This window comes from Phocoena phocoena, chromosome 2 (assembly GCF_963924675.1).
Source record: "Phocoena phocoena chromosome 2, mPhoPho1.1, whole genome shotgun sequence".
NCBI classification, from domain to species: Eukaryota; Metazoa; Chordata; class Mammalia; order Artiodactyla; family Phocoenidae; genus Phocoena; species Phocoena phocoena.
This window is the reverse complement of record NC_089220.1, coordinates 53842293-53859237: the sequence shown is the minus strand read 5'-3', so window position 1 is coordinate 53859237 and position 16945 is coordinate 53842293.

The window sequence follows — 16945 nt, the reverse complement described above, 5'->3', positions numbered from 1 at the left end:
TTATTTTTTCAATTTCTGCCCATATCTAAATTGTTTAAAATTTCTATTCACTTAGGGTTTAATTTGCTTGTTTTCTTTTTCTAGCTTCTTAAAGTAGAAGCTTACATCGCTGATCTTCAGCTTTCCTCCTTTCAAATATAAGCATTTAGGTATAAATTTACCTCTAGAATACTACTTTAGTTGCATCTCATAATTTTTATATATTGTGCATTTATCATTAAGTTAAAAATGTTTTCTAATATTCCTAGTGATTTCTTCTTTAACCTGTTAATTACAAGAAGTTGCTTAATTTATTTGGAGATTTTAGAGATATTTTAGTTGATTTAAATTTAATTCTCTTATGGTCAGAGAACATATTCTGTATTATTTCAATATATTAAAACTCACTGTGAATTTATGATACACTGTATGGTCTATTATGGTGACCATTATATGTGTAATTGAAAAGAATGTATTCTATAGGTGCTGGGTATAATTTCTCACACATTAATTAGGTTGAAAGTGTTGTTCAAGTGTTCTATACACTTACTAGCCTTTTCCTATCCTATTCTATATCTTTGAAGCTAGCCTTTTTAGATGTACTTTTATCAGGCAGGGGTTATAAGAAAATGAAATATGATTATAATAGATTTATATTCCTGTTTAATTTTAGTTAGACTTTGATAAAACTTTATTGCAGTTTACTTGTAAGACAAGCCCTCTATTTTTATGGAGGGCAGATAACTCATGGGATGCAGTGCATTGTAATTCAAGGGACGTTGGCTTGAAAATCATAAGTCCAGGTTAATATTCCAGCTGTGCTACAAAATCCATTCTAGTGCTATTATTCCTTAAATTGGTGGCTTTTCATTTTCAGTGAATTTTTCATTTAGGAGAGGTATGAGTCAGATAATCTTATCAGTACCTTTGTTTTCCCTATGTTTTCCTTTTGCCTGAAGTTTCCTTTTAGAGCAATATTCATTAGTTCCAATAATATTTGTTGATCTTCGACCATTTCCAGGCACTCTTTTCATTGCTTGGATAGATATATCCATGAAACAGGTCCAATTTCTGCATTTCTGGAGATTTTATTCTCATGGGGAGAAACAGTAAATGAGTAGATTACATAATATGTTAGAAAGTGATAAATGCTAGGGGAAACATAGAGGAAGGTAACAGAGTTGGGGTTCTGGGTCTGAGAGTACCAATGACAAACCGTCATATGGGCACAGACTTGAAGGTAATAAGGTAATTAGCCAATTGATTATCTGGAGAAAGAGCCTTTCAGGAAGAGAAGACAGTCATTGCAAAGATCTCAAGGCAAGAGAATGCCTTATGACATATGTGGAGAATAATAAGGAGGTGATTTTGGTAGATTAGGGTGAACAAACAAGAGAGTAGTAAGAGATGAGATCTGGGAGGGGCCAGGTCACAGAGGCCTGTGTGAGCCATTTTAAGGACTTCTTTTTTTATTCCAAGTGAAATGGCTTTTATGGAGAGAAGTGTCACAATTTTACTTTTATTTTAAAAGGATCATTGCAGATGTGTTGATAATAGACTATAGGAGCACAAGAGTTAAAGAGAAAGATATGTTGGAAGCTATTGCAGTAATGCAGCTGAGCACTAAATTTTGTTCAGACTAGGATGAGTGAATGAAGAAATGGAAATGGTCAGATTCTGAATATATATATATATATTTTTTTAAAGCATCAATTTTATTTATTTATTTTTGGTTGTGTTGGGTCTTCTTTGCTGCATGCAGGCTTTCTCTAGTTGTGGCGAGCGCTGGCTACTCTTCATTGTGGTGCGCGGGCTTTTAATTGTGGTGGCTTCTCTTGTTGCAGAGCACAGGCTCTAGGAGCGCAGGCTTCAGTAGTTGTGGCTCACGGGCTCTAGAGCACAGGCTTAGTAGTTGTGGTACATGGGTTTAGTTGCTCTGCGGCATGTGGGATCTTCCTGGACCAGGGACTGAACCCGTGTCCCCTGCATTGGCAGACGGATTCTTAACTACTGCACCACCAGGGAAGTCCCCCTAAATATATTTTGAATACACCATCAAAAAGAGTTTATTGATTTTGTATATGGGGCATGAATAAAGGAAATGATTCAAGGATGATGTAGTTTACTAGCTTTAGCAACTGGAAGGACAGAATTAGTATTCAGTGCAATGGAAAGTGTATTTCTTTTGGAGGAAGGTAGAGAAGATCAGATATTCATATTTGGAAATATTGAATTAGAAATGATGCCTAGTCATCAAGTAGGCATTTGAATATGTGAATCTGGTGTTTGATAGAGAGGTCTGGACTAGATATATAAACTTGGATGTTATAAGCATATATATCATATTTAGTTGGAAGAAAGCAGAGGACTAAGGATAAATTCTTGGGACATTTCAAATTTAAGAGGTCTAGGAGAAGAGGGTAAACTAGCAGAGAACACTGAAAGGGAGTGACAGGAAAAGTAGGAAGAAAAACAAAAGAGTGAGATATCCTGGAAACCAGGTAAAGAAAGCATACCAAATAAAGTCTGATCGGTGGTTTTAGCAACAATGTAGGCTATGTGACTTTTGGTGCAGTGTGTGGCAGGAGGTGGGGTGGGAAATTTGATGAGGAGAGTTTTGCTGCAAAGGGAATTTAGGAAATGGGACAGTACTCTAGGATTTTTTTTTCTATTAAGGTGGGAGAAATTAGAAGCAATCTTAAAGATTTGCACCTGTTCTTTTTATTTATTATTTTGTCATGCCTGCTTCATTCCCAAAAGTCTTTGAGGTGGGTTACAAAAAACAAAACACACAAATTCAAAAGAGTAAAACAAAATAAAAAGGGAGGAATTTAGTAATTTTACCTTTTCAAGCCTTGAAATTTATGCCGAGTAGGAAAAAGAGTAGGCATTCCTTATATTTTAAAAGAGGAACAAACATAGTTATTATTTGTCTAGGTGGACAGAATAACTCACAGTGTAATGACTTGGATGCTGAGTTGTGTTTTGTTTTGTTTTGCTTTTAACCATGAGACAAATACATCATGGAGTCCTATGCCTGGTTTGTGAATCATTTTTTTCTTACTGACATTAGTAGTACATAAGTTTGTTATCTGTTTTGTTTGGCTGCTCCCAAAATCTTGTTTTTGTTTTTATGATACTTAATTATTTTACTTTGAATTTATTTTTCTTACTGTTTTTATTTATTTATATTTAATAGACCTTTATTGGAGTATAATTGCTTCATAATACTGTGTTAGTTTCTGTTGTACAACAAAGTGAATCAGCCATATGCATACATACATCTCCATATACCCTCCCTCTTGAGCCTCCCTCCCACCCTCCCTAGCAGCCCTATTGGTCATCGCAAAGCACCAGACTGATCTCCCTGTGCTGTGCTGCTGCTTCCCACTAGCTATTTTACATTTTGTAGTGTATATATGTCGCTGCTACTCTCACTTTGCCCCAGCTTCCCCCTCCCGCTCTGTATCCTCAAGTCCATTCTATATGTCTGTGTCTTTATTCTGCCCTGCCACTAGGTTCATTTGTACCATTTTTTTGTTAGATTCCATACATATGCGTTAGGATGCGGTATTTGATTTTCACTTTCTGACTTACTTCACTCTGTATGACAAGACTCTAGGTCCATCCACCTTGCTACAAATAACTCAATTTCATTTCTTTTTATGGCTGAGTAATATTCCATTGTATATATGTGCCACGTCTTCTTTATCCATTCATCTATTGATGGACATTTAGGTTGGCTCCATGTCCTGGCTATTGTAAATAGTGCTGCAATGAACATTGTGGTACATGCCCCTTTTTGAATTATGGTTTTCTCAGGGTATATGCCCAGTAGTGGGATTGCTGGGTCATGGTAAGTCTATTTTTAGTTTTTTAAGGAAGCTCCATACTGTTCTCCATAGTGGCTGTATCAATTTACATTCCCACCAACAGTGTAGGAGGGGTCCCTTTTCACCACACCCTTTCCAGCATTGATTGTTTCTAGGTTTTTTGATAATGGCCATTCTGACCAGTGTGAGGTGATACCTCATTATAGTTTTGATTTGCATTTCTCTAATAATTAGTGATGTTGAGCATCTTTTCATGTGCCTCTTGGCCCTCTGTATGTCTTCCTTAGTGAAATGTCTTTAGGTCTTCCGCCCACTTTTAATTGTATTGTTTGTTTTTTTGATATTGAGCTCCATGAGCTATTTGTATATTTTGGAGATTAATCCTTTGTCCGTTGTTTCATTTGCAAATATTTTCTCCCATGCTGAGGTTTGTCTTTTTGTCTTGTTTGTGGTTTCCTTTGCTATGCAAAAGCTTTTAAATTTCATTAGGTACCATTTGTTTATTTTTGTTTTTATTTTCATTACTCTCGGAGGTGGGTCAGAAAAATCTTGATGTTTTTTATGTCAAAGCATTTTTCCTATGTTTTCCTCCAAGAGTTTTATAGTGTCTGGCCTTACATTTAGGTCTTTAATCCATTTGGAGTTTATTTTTGTGTATGGTGTTAGGGAGAGTTCTAATTTCATTGTTTTACATGTAGCTGTCCAGTTTTCCCAGCACCACTTATTGAAGAGGCTGTCTTTTCTCCATTTTATGTTCTTGCCTCTTTTGTTGTAAATTAGGTGACCACGTGTGTGGGTTTATTTCTGGGCTTTCTATACTGTTCCATTGATCTATATTTCCGTTTTTGTGCCAGTATGTTACTGTCTTGATTACTGTAGCTTTGTAGTGTAGTTTGAAGACAGGGAGCCCAATTCTTCCAGCTTTATGTTGCTTTCTCAAGATTGCATTGGCTATTCAGGGTCTTTTGTGTTTCCATATGAATTGTAAAATTTTTTGTTCTAGTTCTGTGAAAAATGGCATTGGTAGTTTGATAGGGATTGCATTGAATATGTAGATGGCTTGGGGTAGTATAATCATTTTCGCAATATTGATTCTTCCAATCCAAGAACATGGTCTGTTTCTCCATCTGTTTATGTCATCTTTGATTTCTTTCATCAGTGTTTTATACTTTTCTGACTATAAGTTTTTCACCTCCTTAGGCAAGTTTATTCCTAGGTATTTTATTCTTTTTGTTGCGATGGTAAATGGGAGTGTTTCCTTAATTTCTTTGTCTGACTTTTTGTTGTTGGTGTATAGGAATGCCAGAGGTTTCTGTGCATTAATTTTATATCCTGCAACTTTACCTAATTTATTGATTAGCCCTAGTAGTTTTCTGGTGTCATCTTTAGGATTTTCTATGTATAGTATTGTATCATCTGCAAACAGTGACAGTTTTACTTCTTTTCCAATTTGGGTTCCTTTTATTTCTTTTTCTTCTCTGATTGCAGTAGCTATGACTTCCAAAACTATGTTGAATAAGAGTGGTGAGAATGGACATCCTTGTCTTGTTCCTGATCTTAGAGGAAATGCTTTCAGTTTTTCACCATTGAGTATGATGTTTGCTGTGGGCTTGTCATATATGGCCTTTATTTTTTTATTTTTATAGAAGTGGGTGCTGTTTTTTTTTTAAAATTAATTAATTAATTAATTTTTGGCTGTGTTGGGTCTTCGTTTCTGTGCAAGGGCTTTCTCTAGTTGCGGGGAGCGGGGCCCACTCTTCATTGCGGTGCATGGGCCTCTCACTATCGCGGCCTCTGTTGTTGCGGAGCACAGGCTCCAGACACGCAGGCTCAGTAGTTGTGGCGCATGGGCCTAGTTGCTCCACGGCATGTGGGATCTTCCCAGACCAGGGCTCAAACCCGTGTCCCCTGCATTAGCAGGCAGATTCTTAACCACTGTGCCACCAGGGAAGCCTGATGGCCTTTATTATATTGAGGTAGGTTCCCTCTGTGTGCACTTTCTGGAGAGTTTTTATCATAAATGGGTGTTGAATTTTGTCAAAAGCTTTTTCTGCATCTACTGAGATGATCATATGGTTTTTATTCCTTAATTTGTTAATGTGGTGTAGTGACATTGATTGATTTGCATATATTGAGGAATCCTTGCATCCCTGGGATAAATCCCACTGATTATGGTGTGTGATTCTTTTAATATGCTGATGGATTCGCTTTGCTAGTATTTTGTTCAGGATTTTTGCATCTATGTTCATCAGGGATATTGGTCTATAATTTTCTTTTTTTGTGTTATCTTTTTCTGGTTTGGGTATCAGGGTGATGGTGGCTTTGTAGAATGAATTTGGGAATGTTCCTTCCTCTGCAATTTTTTGGAAGAGTTTGAGAAGGATCAGTGTTAGCTCTTCTCTAAGTACTTGGTAGAATTCGCCTGTGAAGCCATCTGGTCCTGGACTTTTGTTTGCTGGAAGATTTGTAATTACAGTTTCAATATTATTAGTTGTGATAGGTCTGTTTATATTTCCTAATTCTTCCTTGTTCAGTCTTGGAAAATTGTACTTTTCCAAGAATTTGTCCATTTCTTCGTGGTTGTCCATTTTATTGACATATCATTGTTTGTAGTAGAGTCTTATAATCCTTTATATTTCTGCAGTGTTGGTTGTAATTTTATTGATTTGCATCCTCTCTGTTTTTTCCTTGATGAGTCTAGCCAAGGGTTTGTGTATTTTATTTATCTTCTCAAAGAACCAGCTTTTAGTTTTATTGATCTTTGCTATTGTTTTCTTCATTTCTGTTTCATTTATTTCTGCTCTGATCTTTATGATTTCTTTACTTCTACTGACTTTGGGTTTTCTTTGTTCTTGTATCTCTACTTGCTTTAGATGTAGGGTTAGATTGTTTATTTGAGATTTTTCTTGTTTCTCGAGGTGAGATTGAATTGCTATAAACTTTCCTCTTAGAACTGCTTTTGCTGTGTCCCATAGGTTTGGCTTGGCATGTTTTCGTTGTCATTTGTTTCTAGGTATTTTTTTATTTCTTCTTTGATTTCTCCAGTGATCTCTTGGTCATTTAGTAGCACACTGTATAGCCTCTATGTATTTGTGTTTTTTGCAGTTTTTTTCCTGTAATTGATTTCCAGTCTCATAGTGTTGCGGTCACAAAAGATGCTTTATATGATTTCAATTTTCTTAAATTTACTGAAGCTTGATTTGTTACCCAAGATATGATCTATCCTGGGAGATGTTCTGTGTACACTTGAGAAGAAAGTGTTTTCTGTTGTGTTTGGCTGGAATGTCCTATAAATATCCATTAAGTCCATCTTGTCTAATGTGTCAATTAAAGCTTGTGTTTCCTTATTTATTTTCATTTTGGATGATCTGTCCATTGGTGAAAGTGGGGTGTTAAAGTCCCCTACTATGACTGTGTTAGTGTCGATTTCCCCTTTTTTAGCTGTTAGCATTTGCCTTATGTATTGAGGTGCTCCTATGTTGGGTGCACAAATATTTACAATTGTTATGTCTTCTTGGTTTGATCCCTTGATCATTATGTAGGGTCCTCTTTGTCTCTTGTAATAGTCTTTATTTTAAAGTCTATTTTGTCTGATATGAGAATTGCTACTCCTGCTTTCTTTTGATTTCCATTTGCATGCAATATCTTTTTCCATCCTTTCACTTTCAGTCTGTATGTGTCCCTAGGTTTGAAGTGGGTGTCTTGTAGATGGCATAGATATGGGTCTTGTTTTTTGTTTTTTTGTTTGTTTGTTTTTGTGGTACGCGGGCTTCTCACTGTTGTGGCCTCTCCCATTGCAGAGCACAGGCTCCGGATGTGCAGGCTCAGTGGCCATGGCTCACGGGCCTAGCCGCTCCGTGACATGTGGGATCTTCCCAGACTGGGGCATGAACCCGTGTCCCCTGCATCGGCAGGCGGACTCTCAACCACTGCACCACCAGGGAAGCCCGGGTCTTGTTTTTGTGTCCATTCAGCCAGTCTGTCTTTTGGTTGGGACATGTAATCCATTTATGTTCAAAGTTATTATTGATGTGTATGTTCCTATTACTATTTTCGTAATTATTTTGGGATTGTTTCTGTGGTTCTTTTTCTTCTATTGTGTTTCCCATATGGAGAAGTTTCTGTAGCATTTGTTGTAAAGCTGGTTTGGTGGTGCTGAATTCTCTTAGCTTTTGCTTGTCTGAAAAGCTTTTGATTTCTCTCTTGAATCTGAATGAGATTCTTGCTGGGTAGAGTAATTTTGGTCGTAGGTTTTTCTCTTTCATCACTTTAAATTTATGCTGTTACTCACTTCTGGCCTGCAGAGTTTGTGCTGAAAAATCAGCTGGTAACCTTATGGGGATTCCTTTTATTTTATTTTTGTTTTTCCCTTGCTACTTTTAATATTTTTTCTTTGAATTTAATTTTTGTTAGTTTGATTAATATGTGTCTTGGTGTGTTTTTCCATAAGCTTTATCCTGTATGGGATTCTCTGTGCTTCCTGGACTTTGGTGACTCTTTCCTTTCCCATTAGGGAAATTTTCCAGTATAATCTCTTCAAATATTTTCTCAGACCCTTTCTTTTTCTCTTTTTCTTCTGGGACCCATATAATTCAAATGTTGGTGCATTTAGTGTTGTCCCAGAAGTCTCAGATTGTCGTCAATTCTTTTCATTCTTTTTTCTTTATTCTGCTCCTTGGCAGTTATTTCCACCTTTTTGTCTTTCAGGTCACTTATTCATTCTTCTGCCTCAGTTATTGTTATTGATTCCTTCCAGTGTATTTTTCATTTCAGTTATTGTGTTGTTCATCTCTGTTTATTTGTTCTTTAGTTCTTCTAGGTCTTTGTTAATCATTTCTTGTATTTTCTCAATCTGTGCCTCCACTCTATTTCCGAGATTCTGAATTATCTTTACAATCATTACTCTGAATTCTTTATCAGGTAGTTTGCCTATTTCCTCTTCATTTAATTGGTCTTGTAGGCTTTTACCTTGCTCTTTCATCTGAGACATATTTTTTTTTTTTTATGAGTGGGATTGTGTTCCCCTCTTACTGGTTGTTGTTTGGCCCCATGCTTCCAACACTGTAGGATGCTTGTAGGATGTTGGGTAGAGCTGGGTCTTTGTGCCAAGATGAAGGCCTCCAGGAGACCTCACTCCGATGAATATTCCCTGGAGTCTGAGGTTCTCTGTTAGTCCAGTGGTCCAGACTCAGAGCTCCCACCACAGGAGCTTCGGTCCAACCCCCAGCTCATGTACCATGATCCCACAAGCTGCACGGGGTGTCAAAAAAAAAAAAAAAGGTAACAATAGCAAAGTGAAAAATAAAATTATACTGAGAAACTAACAGATATGTTAGAAAGAATATATAAATAAAAATATAGATGAAACAACTGGAAGATAAAACAGAACCACAATAGTAAAAAAGAGGAGAAAAAGAAATGGTGGATAAATCCTTGGCTGTAGAGGGTGGGGCATAAGCAGGGGCAGTGTTTGGGCAGTGGGCGGGGCCTATTCTTAGGACCCACAAGATTGAAAAAGGCCCTGGGAGGTGTGGGGAGTGGGGCTTAGGTTCAACAGAAGGGGCTGAGGCATGCCTCCCACCTCTGGTCTCCGAGGCTGGTGGACTCCACCTGGGAGCCTAGCAGGCTTCCTGGGCCCAAGTGGGAGGGGCCAACACCATTTCCTGCTCCTCCAGTCCCAGAGGGCCCCTCTCACCTGCCTCTCCTGCTCTCCCCCAGCCTACCTCCTATGCCCCCAGGACCAATGCGGGGGGTGTTCTTGGATAGTGGGGGACCCGTCCTAGTAGCCCAGTAGGCTTCCTGGGACTGAGTGGGCAGGGCCAACGCCCTCCACTCCTCTCCCGCTCCTCCAGTCCTGGAGGGCCCCTCCCACCTGCCTCTCCTGTTCTCCCCCGCTCCCCCCATCTCTCTCCTATGACCTCAGGACCCACGTGGCCCTGAGTGGGCTTTGGAGGGCAGGGGATCAGCCTGGGCACTTAGCAGTTTTCCCATGCCCAAGTGGGCAGGGCAAACACCCTTCTTCTCTCCTGCTCCTCTGGCCCCAGAAGACCCCCTCCTGCCTGCCTGTCCTGTTCTCCTCCATCCTCCCTCCTATGCCTCCAGGACCAATATGGCCCAGAGGGAGCTTCTGAGTCATAGGACCCAGCCCAATAGCCAGGCAGACTTCTCTGGCTGATTGGGCAGGGGAAATGCTGGGCATGCTCCCCTGATCCTAGCCCCTGAGGGTACCTGCAGGTGTGGGAACCCATCCCCCTTCTCAGCCACCCCTCAGGGGTGCCATTCCTGCCTGGCCTCCACTTCTCCTTCCCCCTCAGTCCCCCCACATCCTACCAGTTCATTTGAGGGTTCCTCCCATCTCTTTGAGGTGCCCCACCAGTGTCCAGCAGGCTCCCTAGTTGTGGGGAGATGTGAACTCTTGACTCCACCCTCTAAAAATCTTGTTTAAAGTTATATTTATTGTTGTGGTTAAAACAGCCTAATGATATGTTGGTTAAATTACTTTTTCATTTATAAATTGAGTTCTGAAATGTTACCTGTCTTTACAAGCAGACACTTAGTAGCATTTTCCTGCTTGTATCTTTGTAATTTATTCTCAAGATGATGCTTTATCAAAATGAAAGTCACTTTTAAAATCTTATAACCTTTTATCCACAGTTTTATTGAGATATAACTGTCATATGGCACTATATAAGTTTAAGGTGTAGGAAAAAACGACTTGACTTATGTATGTTGTGAAATGACTACCACAATACCTTTAGTTATCATCCATCATCTCATATAGACACAAAAAAAGGAGAAAAATGGTTTTTTTTCTTTGTGATGAGAATTCTTAGGATCTACTCTCAACAACTTTCATATATACCATACAGTAATATTAAATATAGTCATCATGTTTGCCTTCCAGGGTTTACTTGTCTTACTGGAAACTTGTATCTTTGACCACCTGCATCTAGTCCTCCCATTTCTTACACCCTGCTTCTGGCAACCACAAATCTGATCTCTTTTACTATGAGTTTTGTTTTCTTCCTCCATCCCTCCCTCCTTTCCTTTCCTTTCCTTTCACTTCTCCTTTCTCTCTCTCTCTCTTTCTTTCAAATTTCGCATATATGTGATAACAGTCTTTGTCTTTTTCTGTCTGACTTATTTTACTTACCCTAATATCCCCAAGATCCATCCATGTTGTCACAAATGTCAGGATGTCCTTATTTTTTATGGCTGAATAATATTCCACTCTGTGTGTGTGTGTGTGTGTGTGTGTGTGTGTGTGTGTGTGTATGCCATATTTTCTTTATTCATTCATCTGCTAATGGACACTCAGGTTGTTTCCATATCCTGCCTATTGTAAATAATGCTGCAATAAACGTGGGGGTGCAGATGTCTCTTCAGCATAGTGTTTTTATTTCCTTTGGATGCATTCCAGGCAGAAGAACTGCTGGATCATACAGTAATTCATTTTTAAAATATTTTGAGGAACCTCCATACTGTCTTCTGTAGTGACTGCACCAACTTACCACCAACAGTGCACAAGGGTTCCCTTTTTCCACCTCCTTCCCAGCATTTCTTATCTCTTGTCTTTTTGATGCTTGCCATTTTAATGGGCATAAGGTGATATCTCATTGTGGTTTTGATTTGCATTTCATTTATGATTACTGATGTTGAACACCTCTTCATGTACCTGCTGGCCATCTATGTATCTTTTTTAGAAAAATTTCTATTCAGATTCTTTACCATTTTTAAAATTAGATTATTTGGGGTTTTTTTGTTTGTTTGCTATTGAGTTGTATGAGTTCTTTGTATTTTGGATGTTAAAGTCTTATCAGATAAATAATTTGAAAAATATTCCCCCTTACATAGGTTATCTTTTCATTTTGTTGATCATTTATTTTGCTGTGTAGAAGCTTTTTAGTTTGATGTAGTCCCACTTGTTTATTTTTGATTTTCTTGCTTGTACTTTAGGTGTCATATCCAAAAATCATTGCCATGATACATGACAAGGAACTTTTTAAAAAAATATGTTTTCTTCTTGACTGTACATACATGAGTTTATTTCTGGGCTCTCAATCTGTTCCATTGATCTATGTGTCTTTTATGCCAGTATTATACTGTTTTGATTACTCTGCTTTATAATATAGCTTGAAATCAGGAAGTGTGGTGCCTTCTACTTTGTTCTTCCTTCTCAGGATTGCGTTGGATATTCGGGAGCTTTTGTGGTTTCATATAAACTTTATAGTTCTTTTCTACTTCTGTAAAAAATGTCATTTGAATATTGATAGGGGTTGCATTGAATATAGATAGCTTTGGGTAATGTGGACATTTTAACAGTACTAATTATTCCAATCCACAAACATGGGATACCTTTCCATTTATCATGTCTTCTATTTCTTTCATAAATGTCTTGTAGTTTCCAGTTTAGAGATTTTTCATTTCCTTAGTTAAATTTATTCTTAAATACTTTATTGTGTTTGTTGATATTACAAATGAGGCTGTTTTTTGATTTCTTTTTCAGGTAATTTGTATTAATATTTAGAAACATTATTGATTTTTGCATTTTAATTTTATATCCTGCAACTTTGATGAACTTGTTGGTTACATCTAACAGTTTTTTGGTGTAGTATTTAAGATTTTCTATATATAAAATTATTTCAACTGTCCTATTTATTTATTTATTTTTTTCCAAATTCTGATGGCTTTTATTTCTTTTTCTTGCTTGATTCCTCTGGCTAGGATTCCCAGTACTATGTTGCACAGGAGTGATAAAAGTGGGCATCCTTGTTTGGTTTCTAAGAAGAAAATCTTAGAGGAAAGATCAGATCTTGTTTCTGATCTTTCACCATTGAGTATAGTGTTAGCTCTGGGCTTGTCATATGTGGGCTTTATTATGTTGAGGTTATGTTTCTTCTATACTTAATTTGTTAAGATTTTTTTTTTTTACCATGAATGGATGTTGAATTCTATCAAATGCTTTTTCTACATCTATTGAGATGATCATAGATTTTTTTTTGGTTTATTTTTACTTTAATTTCTTTTGTCTTAGAAGACTGGTCCAAGAAAATATTGCTATGATTTATGTCAAAGAGTATTCTGCCTATGTTTTTTTCTAGGAGTTTTATGGTTTTAGGTCTTATGTTTAGGTCTTTACTCCATTTCAACTTTATTTTTGTATTTGATACAAGGGAATGGTCTAATCTCATTGTTTTACACGTGGCTGTCTAGTTTTCTCAGCACCATTTGTTGAAGAGATGGTTTTTTCTTCATTGTATATTCTTGCCTCCTTTGCTGTAGATTAACTGACCATATATGTATGGGTTTATTTCTGGGCCCTCTGTTCTGTTCCATTGAACTATATATCTGTTTCTGTGCCAATACCATGCTGTTTTGGTTACTGTAGCTTTGTATATAGTATAATCTAAAGTCAGGGAGCCTGATTCTTCCAGCACCATTTTTCTTTCTCAGGATTGCTTTGGCTATTCAGGGTCTTTTGTGTTTCCACAAATATTTTGAAATTATTTGTTCTAGTTCTGTGAAAATTGCCATTGGTAATTTGATAGGAATTGCATTGAATCTGGAGATCGCCTTAGGTACTATAATAATTTTGACAATATTGATTCCTCCAATCCAAGAACATGGTATATCTTCCATCTGTTGTATCATCTTTGATTTCTGTCATCAGCATCTTATAGTTTCACTGTACAGGTCTTTTGCCCCCTTAGATAGGTTTATTCCTAGGTATTTTATTCTTTTTGATGTGGCAGTAAATGTAGTAGTAAATGATAGCAAATGTGATAGTAAATTAAGTAAATTGCTTAATTTCTGTTTTTCTTTCTGTAGTTGATTTCTAGTTTCATACTGGTGGGGTCAGAAAAAATGCTTGATATAATTTCTATTCTTTTAAATTTGTTGTGGCTTGTTTTGTGACCTAGTATGAGATCTATCCTGCGGAATGTTCCATGTGCACTTAAAAAGAATGTGTATTCTGCTGTTTTGGGATGTGATATCCTATAGACATCAATTAAATCCAGCTTGTCTGTTGTGTCATTTAAGACCACTGTTGCCTTATTGATTTTCCGTCTGGATGATGTTTCCCATTGATGTCAGTGAGGTGTTAAAATCTCCTACTATTATTGAATTATTGTCAATTTCCCCCTTTATGTCTGTTAGTATTTGCTTTTTATATTTAGGTGCTCCTGTATTTGGTGTATAAATGTTAACACATATAATATCCACTTCTTGTATTGATCCCTTTATCATTATTCAATGCCCCTCTTTGTCTTTTGTTATAGCTGTTGTTTTAAAGGCTATTTTGTCTGAGATGAGTATTGCTATCTCTTATTTCTTGTAATTTCCATTTGCATGAAATGTCTTTATTCATACCCTTACTTTCAGTCTGGGTGTGTCTTTAGCCCTGAAGTGAGTCTCATGTGGGTAGCATATTGAAGGATCTTGTTTTTCTATCAAATCAGCCACCCTGTGTCTTTTGATCAGAGCATTTAGTCCATTGACATTTGAAGTAATTATATAGGTATGTACTTATTGCCATTTTATTACTTGTTTTCCAGTTGTTTTGTAGTTCTTCTCTGTTCGTTTCTTCTTCTTTTTGTTTCTCCTGTTGTGGTTTGATGGTTTTCTTTTGTAGTATGCTTGGATTCCTTTCTTTTTGGTTTTTGTGTGTCTATTGTTGGTTTTTGATTTGGGGTTAGAATGGGTTTCATATATGTTGATCCATAATTATCTCTACTTGACTTAAACTGACAGTCATTTAAGTTCAAACACATTCTAAAAGATCTCCATTTTTTGCTTCCCTTCCCCACATTTTGTGTTTTTTAATTAATTAATTAATTAATTAACTTTTGGCTCTGTGGGGTCTTTGTTGCTGTGCACGGGCTTTCTTTAGTTGCGGTGAGTGGGGGCTACTCTTTGTTGTGGTGCATGGGCTTCTCATTGTCATGGCTTCTCTTGCTGTGGATCACGGGCTCTAGGCATGAAGGCCTCAGTAGTTGTGGCACGTGGGCTCAGTAGTTGTGGTGCAGGGGCTTAGTTGCTCCGTGGCATGTGGGATCTTCCCAGGCCAGGGCTCGAACCCGTGTCCCTTGCATTGGCAGGCAGATTCTTAACCACTGCACCATCAGGGAAGCCCCACATTTTGTGTTTTTGATGTCATATTTTTTATATCCATACTCATCCCTTTGTTTATTATTGTAGTTCCAGTTGCTATTACAATTTTCTTTCAATCTAGGTACTAACTTATTTAAGTCATCTTGAATCCTTACTATATATTTGTCTTTCCAATTGGGATTTTCCCTTTCCTATAAATTCTTCTTTTCTATTTAGAGAAGACCTTTCAACATTTCTTTCAGGGTAGGTTTAGTATTGCTGAATTCTTTCAGTTTTTGCTTGCATGAGAAGTTCTTTATCTCCCTTCTATTCTAAACGATTATCTTGCTAGGTAGAGTATCCTAAGTTGCAGGATTTTCATTTCAGCACTCTAAGCATATCATGCCACTCCCTTCTGTTCTGCAAAGCTTCTGCAGAGAAATCAGCTGATAGCCTTATGGGGATTCCCTTGTATATGACTCTTTGTTTTTCTCTTGCTGCCTTTAGAATTCTCTTTATCCTTAACTTTTGCCTTTTTAAATTATGATATGTCTTGTTGTGGGTTGGTTGGCTTCATTTTGTTGGGACCCTTTGTGCTTCCTGTACCTGGATATTTGTTTCCTCTAGGTTTGGGAAGTTTTCAATGATAATTTCTTCAAATACGTTTTCAATACTCTTATGTCTCTCTTCTCCTTCTGGAACCCCTATCTTCTAGATCACTTATGTGTTCTTCTGTGTCATTTAGTCTGGTATTCATTGCTTCTAGACTGCTTTTTATTTCTATTTCACATATTGAATTATTTTTGATTGTATCTTCTTTATATTTTCTAGTTCCTTGTTAAGTGATCATGTTTAGATCAATTCTCTTCCTTAATTCAGTTAGCATTTTTATTACCAACGTTTTGAATTCTTTGTCCAGTAAATTGTTTATTTCTGTTTCATTATTTATTTTTTCAGGGATTTTCTCTTGCTTTTTCAATTGAGAGCAGTTCCTCTGCCTTTTCATTTTACTTAACTTTCTCTGTCTATATGAGTTTAGATGAAACAGTTATCTATTGTGGTCTCGAAGCGATGTTTTTTTGTGGGAAGGTCTATCTATAGACTGTGTTTGCCCAGTGCCTTTGGTGGGAAGGCTGAATTTTTTTTTTTTTTTTGCGGTATGTGGGCCTCTCACTGTTGTGGCCTCTCCCGTTGCGGAGCACAGGCTCCGAACGTGCAGGCTCAGTGGCCATGGATCATGGGCCTAGCTGCTCTGCGGCATGTGGGATCTTCCTGGACTGCGGCACGAACCTGTGTCCCCTGCATCGGCAGGCGGACTCTCAACCACTGCACCACCAGGGAAGCCCGGGAAGGCTGAATTTGATGTGAATGCCTATCACATCTTTCCTCAGGGTGTGCTGGCTGCTATCCTTGTTAGGGAGTGTAGCTGGTGATGAAAGAGGTAGAGCCTGTGCAGAGTTTGAGGCAAGTCTTCCTCTGCTCTGTGGCCATCAGTGCCCTGCCTGAGGTATGGTCTGCTCCTAAGTTGCTGGAGCAGAAGCCCCTGAGGGTTGGGCTTGAGCTGGCTCTGTTCCCTTTAAGTATGTGTCCTTCCTTCTCCCTTCACTGGGGCCTCAGCCCCCAAGGAGGGGACTGCTGAAGCAAGTGGGGCTCATGCATTTATAGAAATTCAGTGTGCTATCTGTGCAGGCTTCTGTGGCTCTGCTTAAACACAGCCTATAGTTTCATTCTTTCACTTGTTGTGGCTACCCCAGATCTAGTGATAGTCTGTGGTATGGAGTGGATGGGACTAGAGCATTCATTCACCTTGAGCTGGGGGCATAGTTAAAGGATTTCAGGAGTTCTGGTAGCCATGCTGCCATCAGAAGTCTGGGCTGCTTCTGGGAAACTGTTTGAATAAGGGCCAGCAATGGCCACTACTGCCCCACTTGGTCTATGCCTTGGGTCCCTGGATCACTTCTGTGTCCCTAGATCGAGTCTTTTCCCAAGTCCTGGTCACCTTAGATCCAGTGCCAAGTTGTGGCATGGAGAGAGGGGCCCAC